Below are 23,444 nucleotides of genomic sequence, written 5' to 3'. Positions count from 1 at the left end.
TGCGGCCCACCAGGCTCCTCCGTCCATGGGATTTTGCAGGCAAGAGTCCTGGAGTGGGGTGCCATTGCCTTCTCCAGATTCTTGATGATAAAGGTCTAAACACATAGGATGATTGAATTAAATCTGTGAAGTTCATTGTGAGTGATCAGGAAACCATAGAATGAAATTGAGGCCATATCTCCTAATGCTTAATGTGTGATTCTGAGACTTATTAACTAGTTTCTAGGATTTTGAAAATATAGGAAAACAAATACTTTGTTAACTCTTTCATGTGAATAGAAAGTTAATTTCTGTCCTCCACAAGAGTTATAGTTTCCAGGCATGAATTAAAAAATCAGCCTCAATATTTGGTAACTTTTTCATCATAAACAATGAAATAAAAAATTATGTTACAAAACAATCAAGAGTTTGTTGGTCTCAAGATATCCTTCGATCAAGAGGATTCTGACCTTTGTGTGTGGAGGAAGAGGGCACAGTAAGAATGGAGCATGAGTGTTCCTTTGGTGAGCCTGCTGTAATTAACATCACACCAGGTGAATTACTGATCTGTTTGGAAATGGTTTTATATTGGCCTATGCTGTTAATGCTTGGGCACTCAGCAGTGGTGAAAGTCAGATTATTGATTGTATGTACAAACTCCATACCTGTCACTAAAAGCCCTTTGTATATAGAAGACTATCAAGAACTGAGAAGAGAGTCATGATATCTGTGCAACATACTGTTTTGTCTCGATCTCTTATAAAGGTTAAGACTGATGTGGGGGCAGTTAATGCCTTAAAAGGTCAAGAGTGCTTTCAGTGCTTTCCATCATGGAGGTGCAGCAGTTTGTTCTCATTGAAGTAGACATTCATTCTGGATTTGTCTTTACTGTCCTCAGTGCTCCTGCTATCACCACCATCTATCTATGGCTTATGCATATATTACATACATCACCATCTACAGAACGACTTATGTACCATATTGGTATATATAACACACAGCATCCTTTTGACCATGGACATATTTTACAGTAACTGCAGCCGCAAAATTAAAAGACACTTACTCCTTGGAAGAATAGCTATGACAAAGCTAGACAATGTATTAAAAAGCAGAGACCTTACTTTCTTGACAAAGGTCCATATAGTCAAAGCTATGGTTTTTCTAGTAGTCATGTGTGTATGTGAGAGTTGGACTATAAAGAAGGCTGAGCGCCAAAGAATTGATGCTTTTGAACTGTGGTGCTGGAGAAGACTCTCTTGAGAGCCTCTTGGACAGCAAAGAGATTAAATCAGTCAATCCTAAAGGAAATCAACCCTGAATATTCATTGGAAGGATTGATGCTGAAGCTGAAGCTCCAATACTTTTGCCACCTGATGTGAAGAGCCAAGTCATTAGGAGAGACCTGGTTGCTGGGAAGGATTGAAGGCAGGAGGAGAAGGGGATGACAGAGGACGAGATGGTTGGATGGCATCACTGAATCAATGGACATGAGTTTGAGCAAGTTCTGGGAGATAGTGAAGGACAGGGAAGCCTGGCATGCTGCAGTTCATGGGGTCGCAGAGTCAGACACAACTTAGTGACTGAAAACAACAATATTTTACAGCAAAGTAAGTGCAGAAAGGAGCTTATGTCTATGGAATTAACAAGTATTACTCTTTATCACAGGCTTCCCAGGTGGCACTAGTGGTAAAGAACTTGCCTGCCAATGCATTAGACATAGACATGGGTTCAATCTCTGGGCTGGGAAGATTCCCTGGAGAAGGGCACTGCAACCCACTCCAGTATTCTTGCATGGGAAATTCCATGGACAGGGGAGCCTGACATGCTGTAGTCCATGGAGTTGCAAAGAGATGGACATGACTGGGCGACTGAACAACAACAACTACATGCTTGTATTACCATTTAATTCAGAATATTTTCTAATTACCTTGTGGGTCTTCTTTAGTTCATGGATTTTAGACATATACATTTCAATTTCCAAATATATGAAAGGTTTACTAGTATGTTTTTGCTATCTCTTTCTAATTTAATTCTCTCATGATCAGGAAATATGCTGTGCATGATTTAAATTTTTTGAAGTTTATTGAATCTGGTTTGATAGCCCAGTGTGCATGAGCACAGTTGTTGGCAGGAGTGTACTAAAACTGTTCACTTGGTCAAGTGTATCCTTACTCACACTTTACCTATTTGCTCTTTTAGTTACAGAAAAAAAGAAGTTTTAAAGTTTCCAAGTGTATCCCATTTATTTTTAGTTCTATAAAACTTATCCTTATATACTTTGCAATTCTTTTGTAAACTACGTACACTGAGGAATCTGAGTCCAGGCCAAACAATTGTCTAATCCTTTATGCCCCAACCATAGGTAATTCAAGGCCTTGCCTGGCAGGCCTCATGGGGAGAAACTGTCCCAGCCTCACCAGGTTTGTACAGAGCCAAAGCATTGATTTTCTGGAGTCCCTTGGCCTGCAAGAAGATCAAACCAGTCAAACCTAAAGGAAATCAACCCTGAATATTCACTGGAAGGACTGATGCTAAAGCTGAAGCTCCAATACTTTGGCCACCTTATGTGAACAGCTGACTCATTAGGAAAGACCCTGATGCTGGGAAAGATTGAAGGCAGGAGAAGGGGATGACAGAGGACGAGATGGTCAGATGGCATTAGCAACTCAATGGACTTGAGTTTGAGCAAGCTCCTAGAAATGGTGAAGGACAGGGAAGCCTGTCATGCTGAAGTTCATAGGGTCGCAAAGAGCTGGACACAACTGAGCTACTGAACAACAAAGTCACTTTACTCTCTTTCCTGTCTTTTTACTCATGTTTTCGTGTGTTTTGAAATAAGTGTTTATGTCCCCCCCAAATTCAAACATTGAAATTCTATCCCACAATGTGATGGTATTAGGATGTAAGGCTTTTGATTTAGGGCTTGAATTAGGATTCAATGAGGTCATGACTGTGGAGTCCTCTTAAATGAAATTAGTGTATATAGAAGAACCACCAAAGAATTTGCTTCCTTTCTCTGTTCTCTATCATTTGAGGACACAACTAGAAATCAGAAATTTGAAACCTCAAAGAGAGGCCTTGTAAGAACTTGATCATGCTGGCGCCCTGATCTGAGACTTCTAGCTTACAGAAATATGAGAAATAAATTTTTGTTGTTTATAAGCCACCCAGATGTAGTACTTTGTTTTATCTGCTCAGACTGACATGAAGACAATATGTATATTTTTACCATGTATTTTATGCAATACAATTACAAAACCTTGCAATGCAATATTGTTGTTTCCTTTGTCTTTCAAAGAAATTGGCATATTAAAATATACTTTGCATATTTACCCTCATTTACTAATTTCATGGTTTATTATTCTTCCTGTAGAACTGGTATCATTTCTCACAGCTTGATGAAAATTCCTTTAGCTTTTCTAATAGTGCTGGCAGTAAAATCTCTCAGCTTTTGTTTATCTGAAAATGTATGTAGTTCATCTTCATTTTTGAAATATGTTTTACTGGATATAGAAATATAGCTTTTTAGTTTTTCACATTTAAAATATGTTATTCCATTGTCTTCTAGTTTACTTTGTGTTTGATGAGGATTTTGCTAACATTATTGTCATATTATGTATGATTTTAGCTTGTTTTACACCTTCTAGCTTCTTTTAGAATATTTTTCTTTATCTTTGTGTTTCAGCACCATGACACAGATTTTACATTTGGATTTAACAACAAAGTCTCCAGTTCTAGATATCACTAGAATGTGCTAAACTATGTAAGTTCTTATATTTTTCAGGCCCAATTTAACTAACCTTTTCACATCAATAAGGTTGTTGTTAGTAGTTTAGTAGGGCAGGAAGTGTCAGGCCAAGTAAATTGTTGTTGCACCTGAGGACATTTCCAGTCCTCTTTGCTCTGATTGTTAATAGCTTGACAGGCTTACTATTGCTATTGCTATTTAATAGACAAGCCACCAAAGGTCTCTGCGGGAGATGAATATTACACTTCATCTTAAAGGTTAAAACAGAATGGGTTGCTAATATATTTTTAACAGTTATATTTTGGGCTAGTTTATGTACCACACTATTTACCCATTGTAAATGTACAGTTCAATGAATTTTAGTAAAATTTATTGTTGTGAAACCATTACCAAAGTCCAGTTTTATAATATTTTTATAGATCCCCCAAATTTCCTACTTCCAGGAGTCAACCTTGGCTCTCAGTCTTAACCCCAGACAACCATGAATCTGCTTTCAGTCTCTATAGTTTGGCCTTTTATGGAAACTTTATTTAAATGATGTTTATATAAATGAAATAATAAAGTTTATGTAAATAAAGTTTAAATAAATGCATTTGTATTTTATATAAATGAAATAATACAACATTCAGTTATTTATGTCTGGTTTCTTTCATTTAGTAAATATTTTTGAGACTTACCTGTTATTGCATGTATCAGTAGTTTGCTCCTTTTTATTGCTGAATAACATTCATTGCATGCATTTAACACATTTGATTATTAACTTATTAATGTATATTTGGGTTGGTTTAGGATGGAAGAGCCTGGTAGGCTGCAGTCCATGGGGTTGCTAAGTGTCAGACACGACTGAGCGACTTCACTTTCACTTTTCACTTTCATGCATTGGAAAAGGAAATGGCAACCCACTCCAGTGTTCTTGCCTGGAGAATCCCAGGGACGGGGGAACCTGGTGGGCTGCCATCTATGGGGTCGCACAGAGTTGGACACGACTAGCACTTAGCAGCAGCAGCAGCAGCAGGCCCTTAGCTATTTTGAATAATGACTCTATAAACATTTGTGTGCAGATTGCTGATTCACATGGTAATATTTTCCTTTTAAGAAACTACTAAAACTATTTTGCAAAGTAGCTATACCATTTTACACACCCAACATAATTATGTGATTGTTTTTTCACATACTCCATGACAATTTAATTGTTAATCTTTTTAAAAGTATCCCTCTTCTCAATAGGGATGAAGTTAAAAAGTTCTAGAGAACTTTCATACAACATTGCATCTATAGTTAACAATATTATACCATATACTTAAAACTTTGTGAAGAGGGTATAGCTCATGTGATATGGTTTTTACCACAATAAAAAATGATATAAAGAGAAATAAACAAAAATATCCCTCTTAGAGAATGTATAATAATATCTCTATGGAGTTTTCATTTCCCTAATGACTGAGTATATTATCAGTGTATGTTAGTCTCTTATATATCTCCTTTGGTGAAATGTCTGTTAAAATCCTTTGCATTGTACATTTGGAGTGAGGAATGTTTCCTCTAATTATTGAGTTATTAGATTTTAAAAAAATTATTTTTTATGCATATCCTTTCTCAGATTTGCAAATATTTTTCCTTGTCTGAATTATTTTTCATTTTATTAATGATGTCTCTTGAAAATAAAAGAATTTTAATGTTCATTTTGTTTTTCCATAAAGATAAGACTTTAGGGTCATCTGAAAATAAAGACACATGTATTTATTTTTTTCAATACACCTTTAATTTTAAAGAATTAAATTAAAAGAATGCCTTTAATTTTATTCTTGCTTTATTGAGTTGGCTTCAACGACAAGCATAGTGTTGAATAGAAATGCAGAGAATAGATGTATTTGCCTTATTCCTGATCTTAAATAGAAACATTTCATCCTTCAGGATTAATATGATGCTAGCTTTAGTCTGTTTGTTTGGTATATGCCACTTACCAGAATGAAAAATTTGAATTCTATTTCTAGGTTTTTTTAAGAATTGTTACCATGGGTGACTGTTGCTACTAACAAATGCATTTATGTGTACCTATTGAGATGTCAGTCAGTTCATCCACTCAGTCCTGTCTGACTCTGCGACCCCATGGACTGTGGCACTCCAGGCCTACATGTCCCTCACCAACTCCCAAAGTTTACGCAAACTCATGTCCATTGAGTCGGTGATGACATCCAACCATCTCACCTCTGTCATCCCCTTCTCTTCCTGCCCTCAATCTTTCCCAGCATCAGAGTCTTTTCAAATGAGTCATTTCTTTGCATCAGGTGGCCAAAGTATTGGAGTTTCAGCTTTAGCATCAGTCCTTCCAGTGAACACCAGGGCTGATCTCTTTTAGGATGGACTGGTTGGATCTCCTTGCATTCCAAGGGACTCTCAAGAGTCTTCTCCAACACCACAGTTCAAAAGCATCAATTCTTCAGCACTTGGCTTTCTTTACAGTCCAACTCTCACATCCATACATGACTACTGGAAAAACCATAGCCTTGACTAGACAGACCTTTGTTGTCAAACTACTGTCTCTGCTTTTTAATATGCTGTCTAGGTTGGTCATAACTTTCCTTCCAAGGAGTAAGCGTCTTTTAATTTCATGGCTGCAGTCACCATCTGCAGTGATTTTGGAGCCCCCCAAAATAAGGTCAGCCACTGATTCCACTATTTCCCCATCTATTTGTCATGAAGTGGTGGGACCAGATGCCATGATCTTAGTTTTCTGAATGTTGAGCTTTAAGCCAACTTTCTCACTCTCTTTTACTTTCATCAAGAGGCTCTTTAGTTCTTCTTCGCTTTCTGCCATGGGTGGTGTTATCTGCATATCTGAGGTTATTGATATTTCTCCCAGCAATCTTGATTCCAGCTTGTGCTTCATCCAGCCCAGTGTTTCTTATGTTGTACTCTGCATTTAGTTCAGTTCAGTCACTCAGTCATGTCCGACTCTTTGTGACCCCATGAATCACAGCACACCAGGCCCCTCTGTCCATCACCAACTCCCGGAGTTCACTCAAACTCATGTCCATCGAGTCAGTGATGCCATCCAGCCATCTCATGCTGTCATCCCCTACTCCTCCTGCCCCCAGTCCCTCCCAGCATCAGGGTCTTTTCCAATGAGTCAACTCTTCACATGAGGTGGCCAAAGTATTGGAGTTTCATCCTCAGCATCAGTCCCTCCAAAGAACACCCAGGACTGATCTCCTTTAGGATGGACTGGTTGGATCTCCTTGCAGTCCAAGGGACTCTCAAGAGTTTTCTCCAACACCACAGTTCAAAACATCAGTTCTTCAGTGCTCAGCTTTCTTCACAGTCCAACTCTCATATTAGTTAAATAAGCAGGGTGACAATATACAGCTTTGGCATACCCCTTTCTCTATTTGGAACTGGTCTGAAACCACCACACAATTGCACTCATCTCACATGCTAGTAAAGAAATGCTCAAAATTCTCCAAGCCAGGCTTCAGCAATACATGAACTGTGAACTTCCAGATGTTCAAGCTGGTTTTAGAAAAGGCAGAGGAATCAGAGATCATATTGCCAACATCTGCTGGATCATCAACAAAGCAATAGAGTTCCAGAAAAACATCTATTTCTGCTTATTGACTATGCCAAAGCCTTTGACTGTGTGGATCACAATAAACTGTGGAAAATTCTGAAAGAGATGGGAATAGCAGACCACTTGACCTGCCTCTTGAAAAATCTTTATGCAGGTCAGGAAGCAACAATTAGAATTGGACATGGAACAACAGACTGGTCCCAAATAGGAAAAGGAGTACATCAAGACTGTATTGAGATGTACTTGGATGCAATCTCAAAAATGACAGAAGGAATATATCTATCTAAAGAAACAAAAAATCTATATGAGGAAAACTATAAAACACTGGTGAAAGAAATCAAAGAGGACACTAATAGATGGAGAAATATACCGTGTTCATGGATCAGAAGAATCAATATAGTGAAAATGAGTATACTACCCAAAGTTATCTATAAATTCAATGCAATCCTTATCAAGCTACCAACAGTATTTTTCACAGAGCTACAACAAATAATTTCACAATTTGTACGGAAATACAAAAGCCTCGAATAGCCAAAGCAATCTTGAGAAAGAAGAATGGAACTGGAGGAATAAACCTGCCTGACTTCAGGCTCTACTACAAAGCCACAGTCATCAAGACAGTATGGTACCAGCACAAAGACAGAAATATAGATCAACAGAACAAAATAGAAAGCCCAGAGATGAATCCATGCACCTATGGACACCTGATTTTGACAAAGGAGGCAAGAATATACAATGGAGAAAATACAATCTCTTTAACAAGTGGTGCTGGGAAAACTGGTCAACCACTTGTAAAAGAATGAAACTAGAACACTTTCTAACACCATACACAAAAATAAACTCAAAATGGATTAAAGATCTAAACCTAAGACCAGAAACTATAAAACACCTAGAGGAGAACATAGGCAAAACACTCTCTGACATAAATCACAGCAGGATCCTCTATGACTCACTTCCCAGAATATTGGAAATAAAAGCAAAAATAAACAAGTGGGACCTAATTAAAAGCTTCTGCACAACAAAGGAAACTATAAGCATGGTGAAAAGACAGCCTCGGAATGGGAGAAAATAATAGCAAATGAAGCAACTGACAAAGAATTAATCTCAAAAATATACAAGCAACTCCTGCAGCTCAATTCCAGAAAAATAAACGTCCCAGTCAAAAAATGGGCCAAAGAACCAAAAAGACATTTCTCCAAAGAAGACATACAGATGGCTAACAAACATGTGAAAAGATGCTCAACATCACTCATTACCAGAGAAATGCAAATCAAAACCACAATGAGATACCATTTCATGCCAGTCAGAATGGCTGCGATCCAAAAGTCTATAAGCAATAAATGCTGGAGAGAGTGTGGAGAAAAGGGAACCCTCTTACACTGTTGGTGGGAATGCAAACTAGGATAGCCACTATGGAGAACAGTGTGGAGAGTCCTTAAAAACTGGAAATAGGACTGCCGTATGACCCAGCAATCCCACTGCTGGGCATATACACTGAGGAATCCAGAATTGAAAGAGACACATGTACCCCAATGTTCATCACGGCACTGTTTATAATAGGTAGGACATGGAAGCAACCTAGATGTCCATCAGCAGATGAATGGATAAGAAAGCTGTGGTACATATACACAATGGAGTATTACTCAGCCATTAAAAAGAATACATTTGAATCAGTTCTAATGAGGTAGATGAAACTGGAACCTATTATACAGAGTGAAGTAAGCCAGAAAGAAAAACACCAGCACAGTATACTAATGCACATATATTGAATTTAGAAAGATGGTAATGATAACCTTGTATGCAAGACAGCATAAGAGACACAGATGTATAGAACATTCTTTTGGACTCTGTGGGAGAGGGAGAGGGTGGGATGATTTGGGAGAATGGCATTGAAACATGTATATCATAATATGTGAAATGAATTGCCAGTCCAGGTTTGATGCATGATACTGGATGCTTGGGGCTGGTGCACTGGGATGACCTAGAGTGATGGTATGGGGAGGGAGGTGGGAGGGGGTTTCAGAATGGGGAACACATGTACACCCGTGGCGAATTCATGTCAATATATGGCAAAGTCAATACAATATTGTAAAGTAATTAGCCTCCAGTTAAAATAAATAAATTTATATTAAAAAAAAAAACCTGACAGAATGACCTCTGTTCATTTCCAAGGCAAACTATTCAATATCACGGTAATCCAAGTCTATGCCCTGACCAGTAATGCTGAAGAAGCTGACGTTGAATGGTTCTATGAAGACCTACAAGACCTTCTATAAGTAACACCCCCAAAAGTTGTCCTTTTTATTATAAGGGACTGGAATGCAAAAGTAGGAAGTCAAGAAACACTTGAAGTAACAGGCAAATTTGGCTTTGGAGTACAGAATGAAGTAGGGCAAAGGCTAATAGAGTTTTGCCAAGAGAACGCACTGATCATAGCAAACACCTTCTTCCAACAACACAAGAGGAGACTTTACAGATGGACATAACCAGATGGTCAACACAGAAATCAGACTGATTATATTCTTTGCAGCCAAAGATGGAGAAGCTCTATACAGCCAGCAAAAACCAGACCAGGAGCTGACTGTGGCTCAAATCATGAACTCCTTATTGCCAGATTTGGACTTAAATTGAAGAAAGTAGGGAAAACCACTAGAATATTCAGGTATGACCTAAATCAAATCCCTTATGATTATATGGTGGAAGTGAGAAATAGATTTAAGGGACTAGATTTGATAGAGTGCCTGATAAACTATGGACGGAGGTTCATGACATTGTACAGGAGTCAGGAAACAAGACCATCTGCAAGAAAAACAAATGCAAAAAAGCAAAATGGCTGCCTGAGGAGGCCTTACAAATAGCTGTGAAAAGAAGAGAAGCCAAAAGCAAAGGAGAAAAGGAAAGATATACCCATTTGAGTGCAGAGTTCCAAAGAATAGCAAGGAGAGATAAGAAAGCCTTCCTCAGTAATCAATGGAAATAAATAGCAGAAAACAATAGAATGGGAAAGACTAGAGATCTCTTCAAGAAAATTAGAGATACCAAGGGAATATTTCATACAAAGATGGGCTCGATAAAGGACAGAAATGGTATGGATGTAACAGAAGCAGAATATATTAAGAAGAGATGATAAGAATACACAGAAGAACTGTACAAAAAAGATCTTCATGACCCAGATAATCACGATGGTGTGATCACTCACCTAGAGCCAGACATCCTGGAATGTGAAGTCAAGTGGGCTTTAGGAAGCATCACTACGAACAAAGCTAGTGGAGGTGATGGAATTCCAGTTGAGCTATTTCAAATCCTGAAAGATGATGCTGTTAAAGTGCTGCACTCAATATGCCAGCAAATTTGGAAAACTCAGCAGTGGCCATAGGACTGGAAAAGGTCAGATTTCATTCCAATCCCAAAGAAAGGCAATGCCAAAGAATGCTCCAACTACCACACCATTGCACTCATCTGACACGCTAGTAAAGTAATGCTCAAAATTCTCCAAGCCAGGTTTCAACAGTACGTGAACTGTGAACTTCCAGATGTTCACGCTGGTTTTAGAAAAGGCAGAGGAACCAGAGATCAAATTGCCAACATCCACTGGATCATTGAGAAAGTAAGAGAGTTCCAGAAAAACATCTATTTCTGCTTTATTGACTATGCCAAAGTCTTTGACTGTGTGTATCACAACAAGCTATGGAAAATTCTGAAAGAGATGGGAATACCAAACAGCCTGACCTGCCTCTTGAGAAATCTGTGTGCAGTCAGGAAGCAACAGTTAGAACTGGACATGGAACAACAGACTGGTTCCAAATAGGAAAAGGAGTACGTCAAGGCTGTATATTGTCTCCCTGCTTATTTAACTTCTATGCAGAGTACATCATGAGAAACGCTGGGCTGGAAGAAGCACAAGCTGGAATCAAGATTGCCGGGAGAGATATCAATAACCTGAGATATGCAGATGACACCACCCTTATGGAAGAAAGTGAAGAACTAAAGAGTCTCTTGATAAAAGTGAAAGAGGAGAGTGAAAAAGTTGGCTTAAAGCTCAACATTCAGAAAATTAAGTTCATGGCATCTGGTCCCATCACTTCATGGCAAATAGATGGGGAACAGTGGAAACAGTGGCTGACTTTATTATTTTGAGAGGCTCCAAAGTCACGGCAGATGGTGACTGCAGCCATGAAATTAAAAGACGCTTACTCCTTGGAAGGAAAGTTATATCCAACCTAGACAGCATATTAAAAAGCAAAGATATTATTTAGCCAACAAAGGTCTGTCTAGTCAAGGCAATGGTTTTTCCTGTGGTCATGTATGGATGTGAGAGTTGGACTATGAAGAAGGCTGAGTGCTGAAGAATTGATGCTTTTGAACTGTGGTGTTGGAGAAGACTCTTGAGAGTCCCTTGGACTGCAAGGAGATCCAACCAGTCCATCCTAAAGGAGATCAGCCCTGATGTTCACTGGAAGGACTGATGTTGAAGCTGAAACTCCAATACTTTGGCCGCCTGATGTGAAGAGCTGACTTATTCAAAAGGACACTGATGCTGAGAAAAATTGAGGGCAAAAAGAGAAAGGAACGACAGAGAATGAGATGGTTGGATGGCATCACCGTCTCAATGGACATGAGTTTGGGTAAACTCCGGGAGTTGGTGTTATACAAGGAGGCCTGGTGTGCTGTGGTTCGTGAGGTCGCAAAGAGTCGGACACGACTGAGCGACTGAACTGAACTGAACTGAACCAGATATATCATCAACATATGGAAATCAATTTCATTTTTTATCACTAGTATTTTCTAACAGCTAGAAAATTCAATTTGAAAAAATAGTTGTTCTCTTTCATAGCGAGAAAGTAATAAAATGTCAGCCCATGACAAATACTACAAAAATTCACAGGTCTTTTACAAAGTAATTTGTAAAATACGTACATATATGGCACAACTTCTTTATCCGTTCATCCACTAATGAACACTAGGTTGTTTCTGTGTCTTGGTTATTATAAATCAAGCTTCTGTGAACATGGGAATACAGATGTCTTTTCAAGTTAGTGTTTTGTTTTTTTTTTTTTACCTCTGGGTATATTCCCAGAAGTGTAATGGTTAGATAATATGGTAGTTCTAATTTTAATTCTTTGAGAATCTGCCACACTGTTTTCTATAGTGGCTGCAGTTATGCTGATTTATTACTTGTGCTCATTATCTTGATCTTGTTAATGCTTTTATCATCGTCAATGTGATTTTGAGAAATGTTTCTACCTTAGAGATTCATCAGGATGTTCAATGTACCATTATTACTGTTTCCATTTTTACTTCAAATGAATCATATATCTTTACAAGCACACTCTTTCTGTTCCAAAAATTCAGGAATGTGATGACAAATTCACATCTTATTGATAGCCCTCCACAAAGTACAAATAGATCACATCATCACGCATTGCTCTGAAGTTTCTCTTATCTATTCAGAAGGAGAGTTGCCAAATTTCCTGTCTCTAGTTGCATTGCTCAGCACATAATAAGCAATCTTTTTGTATATATCTCAGTAATAGAATACAACGCAGCTCTACTGATTCTGGTCTCTTCCCCCCCTTGGCCTTGTAGGAAACTTTGTTGTTGTTGTGCAACACAATCATAATTCTTTCAAAAAATAATCAGCTTACACCAATTGATTTTAGTGTAATTTTCCTGTGGTTTTTGCATATGCACTAGCTTTATGTTTTAAAGTCAAGTGTGGCTCTCTCTCTATGTATATGTAAATGCGTGTGTATAAATATGGATGTGCAATTGTTAAGTGTATCTTAATATATATCTTTCAAAAGATATTCAAATGACAGATAAATTTAACAAACTTGATATAAACAGTGCTCATAACTCAACTGATGTGAGATGTACCATAACCAAGTGTGCCCACATGTAGACAATAGCAACTATGTTAGGAATACTGCTCAGCTAAGAGTAATCATAAAAGGCATCTATTTTGAGATGCTGCTTGACTTCAGAAATGTGAAAAGGTGTATGTTAGAATCAATAACATGTTTTATTTTCCATTAATGGGATGAATGAAAAATGCATTTGTGAAAGAGACTGAAGCAGTCAGTGCTTCTGTCGAGGAGAATTAATGAGTTCTAATATTCTAAAACCCATCTTTCCATCTCAGAAGAATAAATCAGAGAGATAAGAAAAATAAAAAAAAGGACCTTGAATTAAAGGAGTGAGTCTGAGATGGTTCCCTTGAAAACTCACTCAAATTGCCATTGACCTAGGCTCCTTCACAAAGCTCTTTTTGCACACTAGGGAGTTCTCACACACAATGACATGTCAAATGAAAATATTGATAGCTTGGTTGTTTAGTTTTTATGTCATGTTAACTCAAGAAATATTTATTGAAAATCAGTGATTAGCATTACACTGATCTTTTTGAGGAATATAAAAATTACTATGTTCTGTACGCAGTCTGTAGGAAATTTACAGTTTGGATGGGGTCACAAAGAGTCGGACACGACTGAGCGACTGAACTGAACTGAACTGAACTGAACTGAAGGGAGATAAAACATGCATAAAAATTAGAATAAATGAAGCCATGAGACAAATGTTGGCAAGCTAAAACAAAGAATTCTAAAAATTCAAAGGAGTAGTGAACACTTGCCCAGTTTAAGTTTCACTGACTTGGGGAAAAAAGTGCCATTTCCATAGTGCAGTGGCCAGCCACTGTATTTCAAATGATTCTTCTCATTGGGGTTTGAGCAAGAATCAGCCACTTCTTACTAGTTCCTTCAAGGGACAGCTGAGGTAGTGGTGGCAACATGTGCTTATTCTTGTCTTTCTCTCCCTTTTTCTCTTCTTTTCATAGACTTCCCTTCTATCTGTGTCTTCTTTCTTGGAGTATTTTTCCCAAACCACAATGGCCCAACAGTGACTGTAATATGCAGTCTTAATCTTAAGGGCCACATTGTGGACCTAAGAATTTGTCTACCCCAGTTTCAAGGTAATTTCTGGAATATATTTTTATCCCCAGGAAAAGATTGTGGCCACCAACACCTCTGATTAATAATACTAAGTTGTCCACTCCAGTTCCAACGTAAATTCTACAACATTTTTCTCCCCAAGAAATTATGGCCATCAACACCTGTTACTAGTATTACTGTGTATGCATTTTCCAATGTTGCCAAAACTGCAATGAAATGTTCAACTCTCTCTGAATTAAAGAAGCAAATTGGCAGAGCAGAAGCAGAAATAGAGCTGAAGAAATATTGACCTCTTTCCACTACCATCATGCATACACATTTTGGTCCACTTCCTACCCCAGCTATACTCTGGCCTTACTTTCTGAGCTCTTAGACCTCCCAAAGCTATAGCCTTGGGACATTTTGAAATCTTTCCTGAGAATTCAAGAGGTCTACTCAATTCTAGCGGAGAAGGCAATGGCACCACACTCTAGTACTCTTGCCTGGAAAATCCCATGGACAGAGGAGCCTGGAGGGCTGCAGTCCATGGGGTCACTAAGGGTCGGACACGACTGAGCGACTTCACTTTCACTTTTCACTTTCATGCATTCGAGAAAGAAATGGCAACCCACTCCATTGTTCTTGCCTGGAGAATCCCAGGGACAGGGGAGCCTGGTGGACTGCTGTCTATGGGGTCGCACAGAGTTGGACACAACTGAAGTGACTTAGCAGCAGCAGTAGCACTCAATTCTAGGGGCCCAGAGCAAAAAAAATCTCTGTTTTCTTGTTTTGGCTTTCTTTTTTCATTGAGAAACTATCTAAAGATTCATTTAAATTATTTATTTAAAAATCCAAATTTAAAAGAACCATCAGATTTAAAATGTTCTGAAAATCCTGCTCTCATATAACCTTTACTCAGAGGCAACAATCATTAATGTTTTGCCCATATTTATCTATCTCTCTAATCATTGCTACTGTTATTATTGATGAAACATCTCAGAGTAAATTCCAGACACCATAATCTTTTAATCCTTTAATTCTTCAGCATATATTGCCTAACAACAAGGACATTTTCTTACATAACCACAGTATAAAGATAATTTCAGAAACTTAATATTGATGTAATAGTATCATATAAGTATTTTTACTCATATTTTATCAATTGTCCCATTTATGGTCTTTAAAATTAGTTTTCTTTTTCCTGTTCCAAGATCCATTCTAGGATCACATATTGCATTTAGTTGTCATATCTTTTTAGTCTCCTTCAATTTGGAACTATTTCTCTGTCTTTAACATTGAAAGATTTTAAGAGTTCAGAGTCATCAGAAAGTCTCTAAGTTTGGGCTTATCTGACAGCCTCACCTGATTAGATTCTGTTAATGCATTTTTTGGCTGGAATGCTATACATTCTGAGAATATTATATAAACAGGCATAGGATTCCTCTCCTTAGGGCTTGAAAGATTTTTTTCCTCCCTAAGCAATATGAGTATTTATTAAATCCAACCTCACCAAAAAATTGTGCTGTCTAGCTTTTGAATTTTTTGCTAATGTGATAGGTTTTTAAAAAGTGGTATCTTAATATTGTTTAAAAAAATCTTTATTGAAGTACAATTTAAAAGGAATAACATGAATACATTTTAAGTGCACAGTGTGATGAGTTTTTGGCAAATGATGTAAGGGATAGATATGTCCATCACTCCAAAAAGTTTCTTGTTCTCTTTTTCAGTAAATTCTCCCAATACTAGCCCCAGAAAACCACTTTCTGACACTATAAATTAGGTTGTTGTACTGTAGAATTTCACACAAATGGAATCATATGGACACATTTTTGTCTGTAAGGAAGAAAATACTGGTGGTATCCCTATGGTAGATTACACAAAGAAAATTAGATTTATTTTTAGTATGATTGAATTCAGGCCAGATGACCTGAAATATATAGATTATAAGTAAAACTGAATTCTTTTAATTTTAAATAAAATATACTTTCTATTCTAAATGTTTTAGTTGGTCTTCCTACTATGCCAATATAATAAGCTACAAAGGATGGCAGAATTTTACTATCTGTAGGAATCTTAAGACATCATTTTTATAAGTTCTACCCTTACTCTGGAATAACTTTTTGTAAACCTTCTGTGACAAGAATTCTGTATCTTCCAAAGAAATTAATCTCCATTTAAAATAACTTTCTTTCTCCCTTGGGATGCTATATTGAGATCAGTGGTTATTTCTGGAAAAAGAAAAAAAGACTGGGTTTAATTCTACCTTTCCAAATAAATGCATTCTGAACAAATGTTGCAAGGGTTATATGAGAGGGGAGGGGGGATATAAGTGCTCTCATTTATAAAATTGTCTTTTCTCTAAAGGTCCGAGGTTTGCCAAGGGGCACTAATGATTTTATTGAAGCGTTGATTCCATATCATCTTAACTTTTCATTGTGTTATAGGTGTCTCTTCTGGGGTTTAGGAGAAAAAAAAAGAACTTTTCATCTTTGATACTTCATTTAGCATTGACTTCACTGGGTGTTAGTGCTGCTTTTAGCAATCTTTGAAAGTACGTGGGTGAGCACAGTGATCAAACTGAGCTGATGCAATAAAGGAAGATCCACTTGATTGAAATATCTAATAACCCCCTCACAAATCAATCCCTACCATACTTGTATTCATAACTAAGCTTCCTGGTAGCTATGAATCAATATCTGTGTGAGATTCAAAAGAAGAAAAGCAATTAATCTTCAATACTAGTGAGAAATATGCACTGTTCTGGTGTAAAATACTTCCCCAAACTGAATCTTGTCTGCATAAAGTGTATCTCGTCTGCATAAAGTGTATCTCTGATTCAACAGCTAAATGAGGAAATAAAGCCCTGATATTAAAGCAGTGATGCTTTGGTTTGCTTTGCTTTTCAGATGGTACTTCTGGGGGGCCAGGAGGGAAGTTGATAGAAAATGACACACAAGGAAGAAGGGAGAGTGGCAGGCTGGGAGGGAAGAGAAAATAAGGGCCTGTAAAAAGCCTCTTGATGAAAGTGAAAGAAGAGAGTGAAAAAGTTGGCTTAAAGCTCAACATTCAGATAACTAAGATCATGGCATCTGGTCCCATCACTTCATGGCAAATAGATGGGGAAACAGTGGAAACAGTGGCAGACTTTATTTTTGGAGGGGCTCCAAAATCACTGCAGATGGTGATTGCAGCCATGATATTAAAAGACTCTTACTCCTTGGAAGGAAAGTTATGACCAACCTAGATAACATATTCAAAAGCAGAGATATTACTTTGCCAACAAAGGTCCGTCTAGTCAAGGCTATGGTTTCTCCAGTGGTCATGTACAGATGTGAGAGTTGGCCTGTGAAGAAAGCTGAGTGCCAAAGAATTGATGCTTTTGAACTGTGGTGTTGGAGAAGACTCTTGAGAGTCCCTTGGACTGCAAAGAGATCCAACCAGTCCATCCTAAAGGAGATCAGTCCTGTGTGTTCTTTGGAGGGACTGATGCTGAAGCTGAAATTCCAATACTTTGGGCACCTCATGAGAAGAGCTGACTCATTGGAAAAGACCCTGATGCTGGGACGGATTGGGGGCAGGAGGAGAAGGGGACAACAGAGGATGAGATGGCTGGATGGCATCATCGACTCGATGGACCTGAGTCTGAGTGAACTCCGGGAGTTGGTGAGGGACAGGGAGGCCTGGTGTGCTGTGATTCATGGGGTCGCAAAGAGCTGGACACGACTGAGCGAATGAACTGAACTGAACTGAAACCACTGAAAATACAAACGTAAAAAAAATCAGTAACTTTAAGGCCCAAGATGGCAGCGCCCATGTGTGTCCTGGAAGTGGAACCTGCGGTGTCTCTGGCCTGCCCTGCACACCTGCGTGGCTGGTGCCAAGAACCGCAAGATGGCAAGTTCTAGTGGGCGAGAGGGACAAGCTAGTGACCTGTGAGGAGGCACGCATCTTGCTACATCACCCACCACGAAAACTGGCCATCCCTGCACATAGATAACTTGGATGGGGAGGAGCATACTGCAGAGTGAATGGTGGAAGGTGTTTTCCTTTGCCAATTTGTGATGGGCATCTTCCCAGCCTTCTTGGCCAATCAGCTTATTTTAAAGCTCATGGCTAATCAGGTTTGCTCAACTGTGAGAGACAGTGAATGACAGAGGAACCTGGCTGTGCTGCAGTCCATGGGGTGGCAAAGAGTCAGACAACGACCTAGCCACTGAACAGCAACAACAAAATCAGGTGGAGATCTGTGACCTGGTCCCTGCCACACAAGTTCTGTTTCCTTGTGGTCTATGGTGAGACACTCCCACTTTTCCAAAAGTCCTGTGCCTCTCCAAACTGTGCCTGCAAAGGTTGTGTATATCTATGACAGCCACCCGTTGGGGGGGCGGGGTGGGTGGGGAGAGGACAAGTGGTAGCTTGCAAAGGACAGAAACTTGTGGAAAGATGCAGAGTACATCATGAGAAACGCTGGGCTGGTAGAAGCACAAGCTGGAATCAAGATTGCCAGGAGAAATATCAATCACCTCAGATATGCAGATGACACCACCCTTATGGCAGAAAGTGAAGAGGAGCTAAAAAGCCTCTTGATGAAAAAGAAAGAGGAAAGTGAAAAAGTTGGCTTAAAGCTCAACATTCAGAAAACAAAGATCATGGCATCTGGTTCCATCACTTCATGGCAAATAGATGGGGAAACAGTGGAAACAATGGCAGACTTTATTTTTTGGGGCTCCAAAATCACTGCAGATGGTGACTGCAGCCACGAAATTAAAAGACACTTACTTCTTGGAAGGAAAGTTATGACCAACCTACATAGCATATTGAAAAGCAGAGACATTACTTTGCCAACAAAGGTCTGTCTAGTCAAGACTATGGTTTCTCCAGTGGTCATGTATGGATGTGAGAGTTGGCCTGTGAAGAAAGCTGAGTGCCAGAGAATTGATGCTTTTGAACTGTGGTGTTGTAGAAGACTCTTGAGAGTCCCTTGGACTGCAAAGAGATCCAACCAGTCCATCTTAAAGGAGATCAGTCCTGAATATTCGTTGGAAGGACTGATGTTGAAGCTGAAACTCCAATACTTTGGCTACCTCATGCAAAGAGTTGACTCATTGGAAAAGACCCTGATGCTGGGAGGGATTGAGGGCAGGAGGAGAAGGGGACAACAGAGGATGAGATGGCTGGATGGCATCACTGACTCGGTGGACATGAGTTTGGGTAAACTCCAGGAGTTGGTGATGGACAGGGAGGCCTGGCGTGCTGCGATTCATGGGGTCGCAAAGAGTCAGACACGACTGAGCAACTGAACTGAACTGAACTGAGAAATAGGAGAAAGACATCCACTCAGAGTACAAAGGCTGTGTCTTCAAGGTGGCTGTTGAAGAAATGGCTGTTCATCTTGTCTTGTCTCTGAGTCCTTGTAAAGTACTAGACTCGGGTTTCTTTGAGGATGCTCCAGGGTTCTCAGGTAGGATGTCAGTTACCCGAGGTATAGGTTATAGCTACAGTTCAGTAGTATCTTGTGCCAAACACTATGTCAGGAACTTTACCTGAAGATTTTTGCCTTCTCTTAAAATGGAAAGATCCATTTTTTGGTGATTATAAAGCAATGTTAATTAAAAAAAAAAAATAGGGATATGTGATAAATCAATGATGTCATTTACTCATAATTCTGCCCCAGAGAGAATGACTGTGAACAATTTGTTGTGTTTTATTATCAGATATACTTTCATCCCCCAGAAATACTGTAGTGCATACTCATCATTTATTAAATAAGTTTTTAGCTGTGCAAAACTAGTAACTCTAATAAGAAAGACACCAACACAATTACATGATATTTCTAATAGTGTGGCATTGTTAACTTTAAAACTGCTAATCAAATTTCTAAATAAAAAACTTCTAAACAATTTGTAAAGATAAATGATTTATCAAATAATTTCAGTAGCATTGGGAAAGACCAACCTCATATTGACTACACACACACATTAAATAGGAAAGAGTCTGCAGTAATCTTTGATTGTCAAGTTCTACATATTGAAATATTTTCCTTGATAATTTTAACAGCTTCATTGAGGTACCATTGGTATACAATAAACTGCACATATTTAAAGTATACAGTTGACATATGTACACACCTATGAAAAACATCACCACAATCAAAACAATGAGTATATTAATCACACCCAAAAGATTCCTTGCACACCTTTGTACTTCTGCTTCTTGCCTATCCCCACCTCCTTCCAACCCCTGGCAAACACTGATCTATATTCTGTTATTATAGAAGAATTTACATTTTTTATGATTTTCTGTATATAAGACCACACAGTGTATACTCTGCGTTTTCTGGCTTTTTCTCTAGCAAAGCTACTATGAGATTTATCCATGTAGTTTCATGTATGAGTGCATGCTCAGTTGCTCAGCTGTATTCGATTCTTTGCAACCCCGTGGATGGTAGCCCACCAGACTTCTCTGTCCATGGAATTTTGGCAGGCAAGAGTACTGGAGCAGATTACCATTTCCTACTTCAGGGGATCTTCCCGACTCAGAGATCAACCCATGTTTTCTGCATTAGCAGGCAGATTCCTTACCATTGAGCCAGCTGGGAAGCCCCATGTATCAATTGTTTATTCCTTCATATGGCTCTACCATGATGTGTTTTCCCATTTCCTTCCTGATGGACATGTGTTTTTTGTTTTGTTTTGTTTTGTTTTGTTTTCGTCTTGTTTCTCAGTTTTTGGCTATCGGAGACCAAATTGCTATGAGCTAGATGTACATCTTTGTGTGGATGTTTGTTTTCAATTCTTATACCTACGTGTGAAATGTCTGGGCTACGTGATAGTCCAGATATGTTTAACTTTCTAAGAAACTATTAAACTGTTTACAACATGATAATAACAAAATTTTACATTCTCACTAGAGACCTAGTCCAGTCAATTAAATTTAGTCATTTAATAAGAAATATGTGGTAATATGGGCAGGATAAACTACTAATCCCCTGTTTCCAATGTCTTAAAAATCTATTGCTTCTTGATTTCCAACTCTTGTGACCCCATAGACTATAGCCTGCCAGGCTCCTTTGTCCTTGGGACTTTCCATGCAAGAATACTGGATTGGGTTGCCATTTCTCTCCCCAGGGGATCTTCCTGACCCAGGGATCAAACCCTGGTCTCCTTCTTTTCAGGCAGATTCTTTACCAACTGAGCCACCAGGGAAGCCCTATTGCTTCTTAGATCTTCTATTTTGTTCTTTTGTGCCTGTTTTGTTTCAAGTTGGAAAGTAAGCCAACCCCCAGTTACTCCATCTTTGCCAGAAACCTCTCTCAATTTATATTATAGGCAAGAAAACACTCCGTGAGAGAAAAATAAAACAATGAAGTAAACAAATAAATTAAAAACCAATTTTCGCTTGCCAATACTGCATTGGAATAATGGCTGTATCTGTGTTCAGCTGAGAATTTTCCCTACCAGTGAGCGCAATTTAACAGTGTCGGGACTCTTAGCGAATTCCTCAGGTTCTGTCCTCCTTGGCTCAGGGTGATTTTCTTCCCACTTACTCATGTATCAGTACACGTTTAGATTCTAGATGAGGACCTCCTCTTGAATGTAGAAAATGGAAACTGGCCCCCTCATAGAGAAACCTCTCCTGACCACCCAAATCAAAGTACCCCTAGTTATTCTGTACTGCATCACTATGGTTTTTTCTTTGTATTTTACTTATTATAGCTTAATATTTTCTATTTTTTAAAAAATTATCTGTCTCCTGAACTAGAATTCTTTTCATGAAAGTACAGACTTTACAATCATATTCAGATTTTATTTCCTGTAGTCAGAATAATGCCTAGTACACTAGAAGTGCTTGATAAAATATGTCAGAAGAGTATTTTCTGCCTCTGGCCTTGGAGCAACTGTTGCTTTGTTAATTTTTTTAAAAAAGTGTCCTTAAAGAAACGGAAACATTTTTAAAAAGTTGGTATCACAAGGCAGCTCCATATTCATTGACATCCAAACTCCTTTTTACTTCATTTCTTGTATTACCTCTGAACCTTTCCTGAAATCTTCTTGTCTGATTTCTTTCTGACTGTTACTGTTCCTGTTGCTTCACATTTCCTGTTCGGGAATACTTGAGGTCTTGAGGTCACTGTCATACCCTCCCTTGGTATCAATATCATGGGAGAAAGAAAAAAAGAAATCCTTTTTTCTTTCTCCCCCCATCCTGCTACCAAATCCTAACTCTTTTTCACAGTCCTATACCTGGAAACATCTTCCCATTTCCTTAGCATCCTACTCATTTCAAGCCAAGCTTTTTGAAAGATGCCTTAACTGGTTATCTGCTTTGAGTTCTCCTTTTGCTTTAGTTCATTTCATATATGACCAGCAGATATGTTCCTAAAGTAAATTCTAAGTGAGTTATCCTTCTATTCAAAAAGCATTATTTCCTAAGCAAAGGTGTACATTCAGAGCCTACAGTAGATGGAATATATATATTTTGTTTATTTGGCTTGCTCAGTTTTTTTATTTTTTAGCCTTTGTTAAGCAATCAAATGACTTTACATCAAAACCAGAACTTCTGATTTTTCATGAAAACCTAAAAGATCTGCAAGTCCTGGGCACAGGCTGTCATGAGGCAATGAAGAGCTGAGTATTGAGTGCCTCCTAAAGACAAAAGTCCACGCCAGTTTGTCCAAGACCCCAACTGCCCCTTTTGATTCCTGATGCTGGGACTGATTTGTTACGTACGTGTGTGCTTGTGCTGTTGTTCTTCTGGAGAAATATTTTCTTTCCTCATATCACTTTCAAAGATAAGAAGATGAAAGATAGCCTGAGAAGCTATATATTTAAGTTATAATTGAAAAGTAACATATTTGCTTAGGAAAGTAAAGATAATTTCTAAGTGTTTAATACAAATTAAGTGTATGCCTGTGTCTTATACTCGGCTCTCTTCACCCACTTACGTTACCTACCTGGCCTCTGTTGTGGTGAGAACTTGTGACCCTGTCCTATTTCAGATTGAGAACAGACTCCTCACTTGGGGGTCCAGTACTGTCAGGGCAGAGACCTAGTCTGACTTTTTAACCTCATCTTCTGCTGCTCCTATTCTATCTCCAACCCAAGTTGTTGTACCTGCACTTCTCAGCTACTGTCCTCTAGGCCTGAATCTCCCTCCTTCAGTGCCCCCACAACTTCTTTCTAAATAAAATCCTTACCTCCTTCAGTTCAGTTCAGTTCAG

The sequence above is a fragment of the Oryx dammah genome, unplaced genomic scaffold (genome assembly GCF_014754425.2).
Source record: "Oryx dammah isolate SB20612 unplaced genomic scaffold, SCBI_Odam_1.1 HiC_scaffold_29, whole genome shotgun sequence".
NCBI classification, from domain to species: domain Eukaryota; kingdom Metazoa; phylum Chordata; class Mammalia; order Artiodactyla; family Bovidae; genus Oryx; species Oryx dammah.
The sequence above is the reverse complement of the archived record's forward strand: the minus strand, read 5'-3'. Positions refer to the sequence as shown.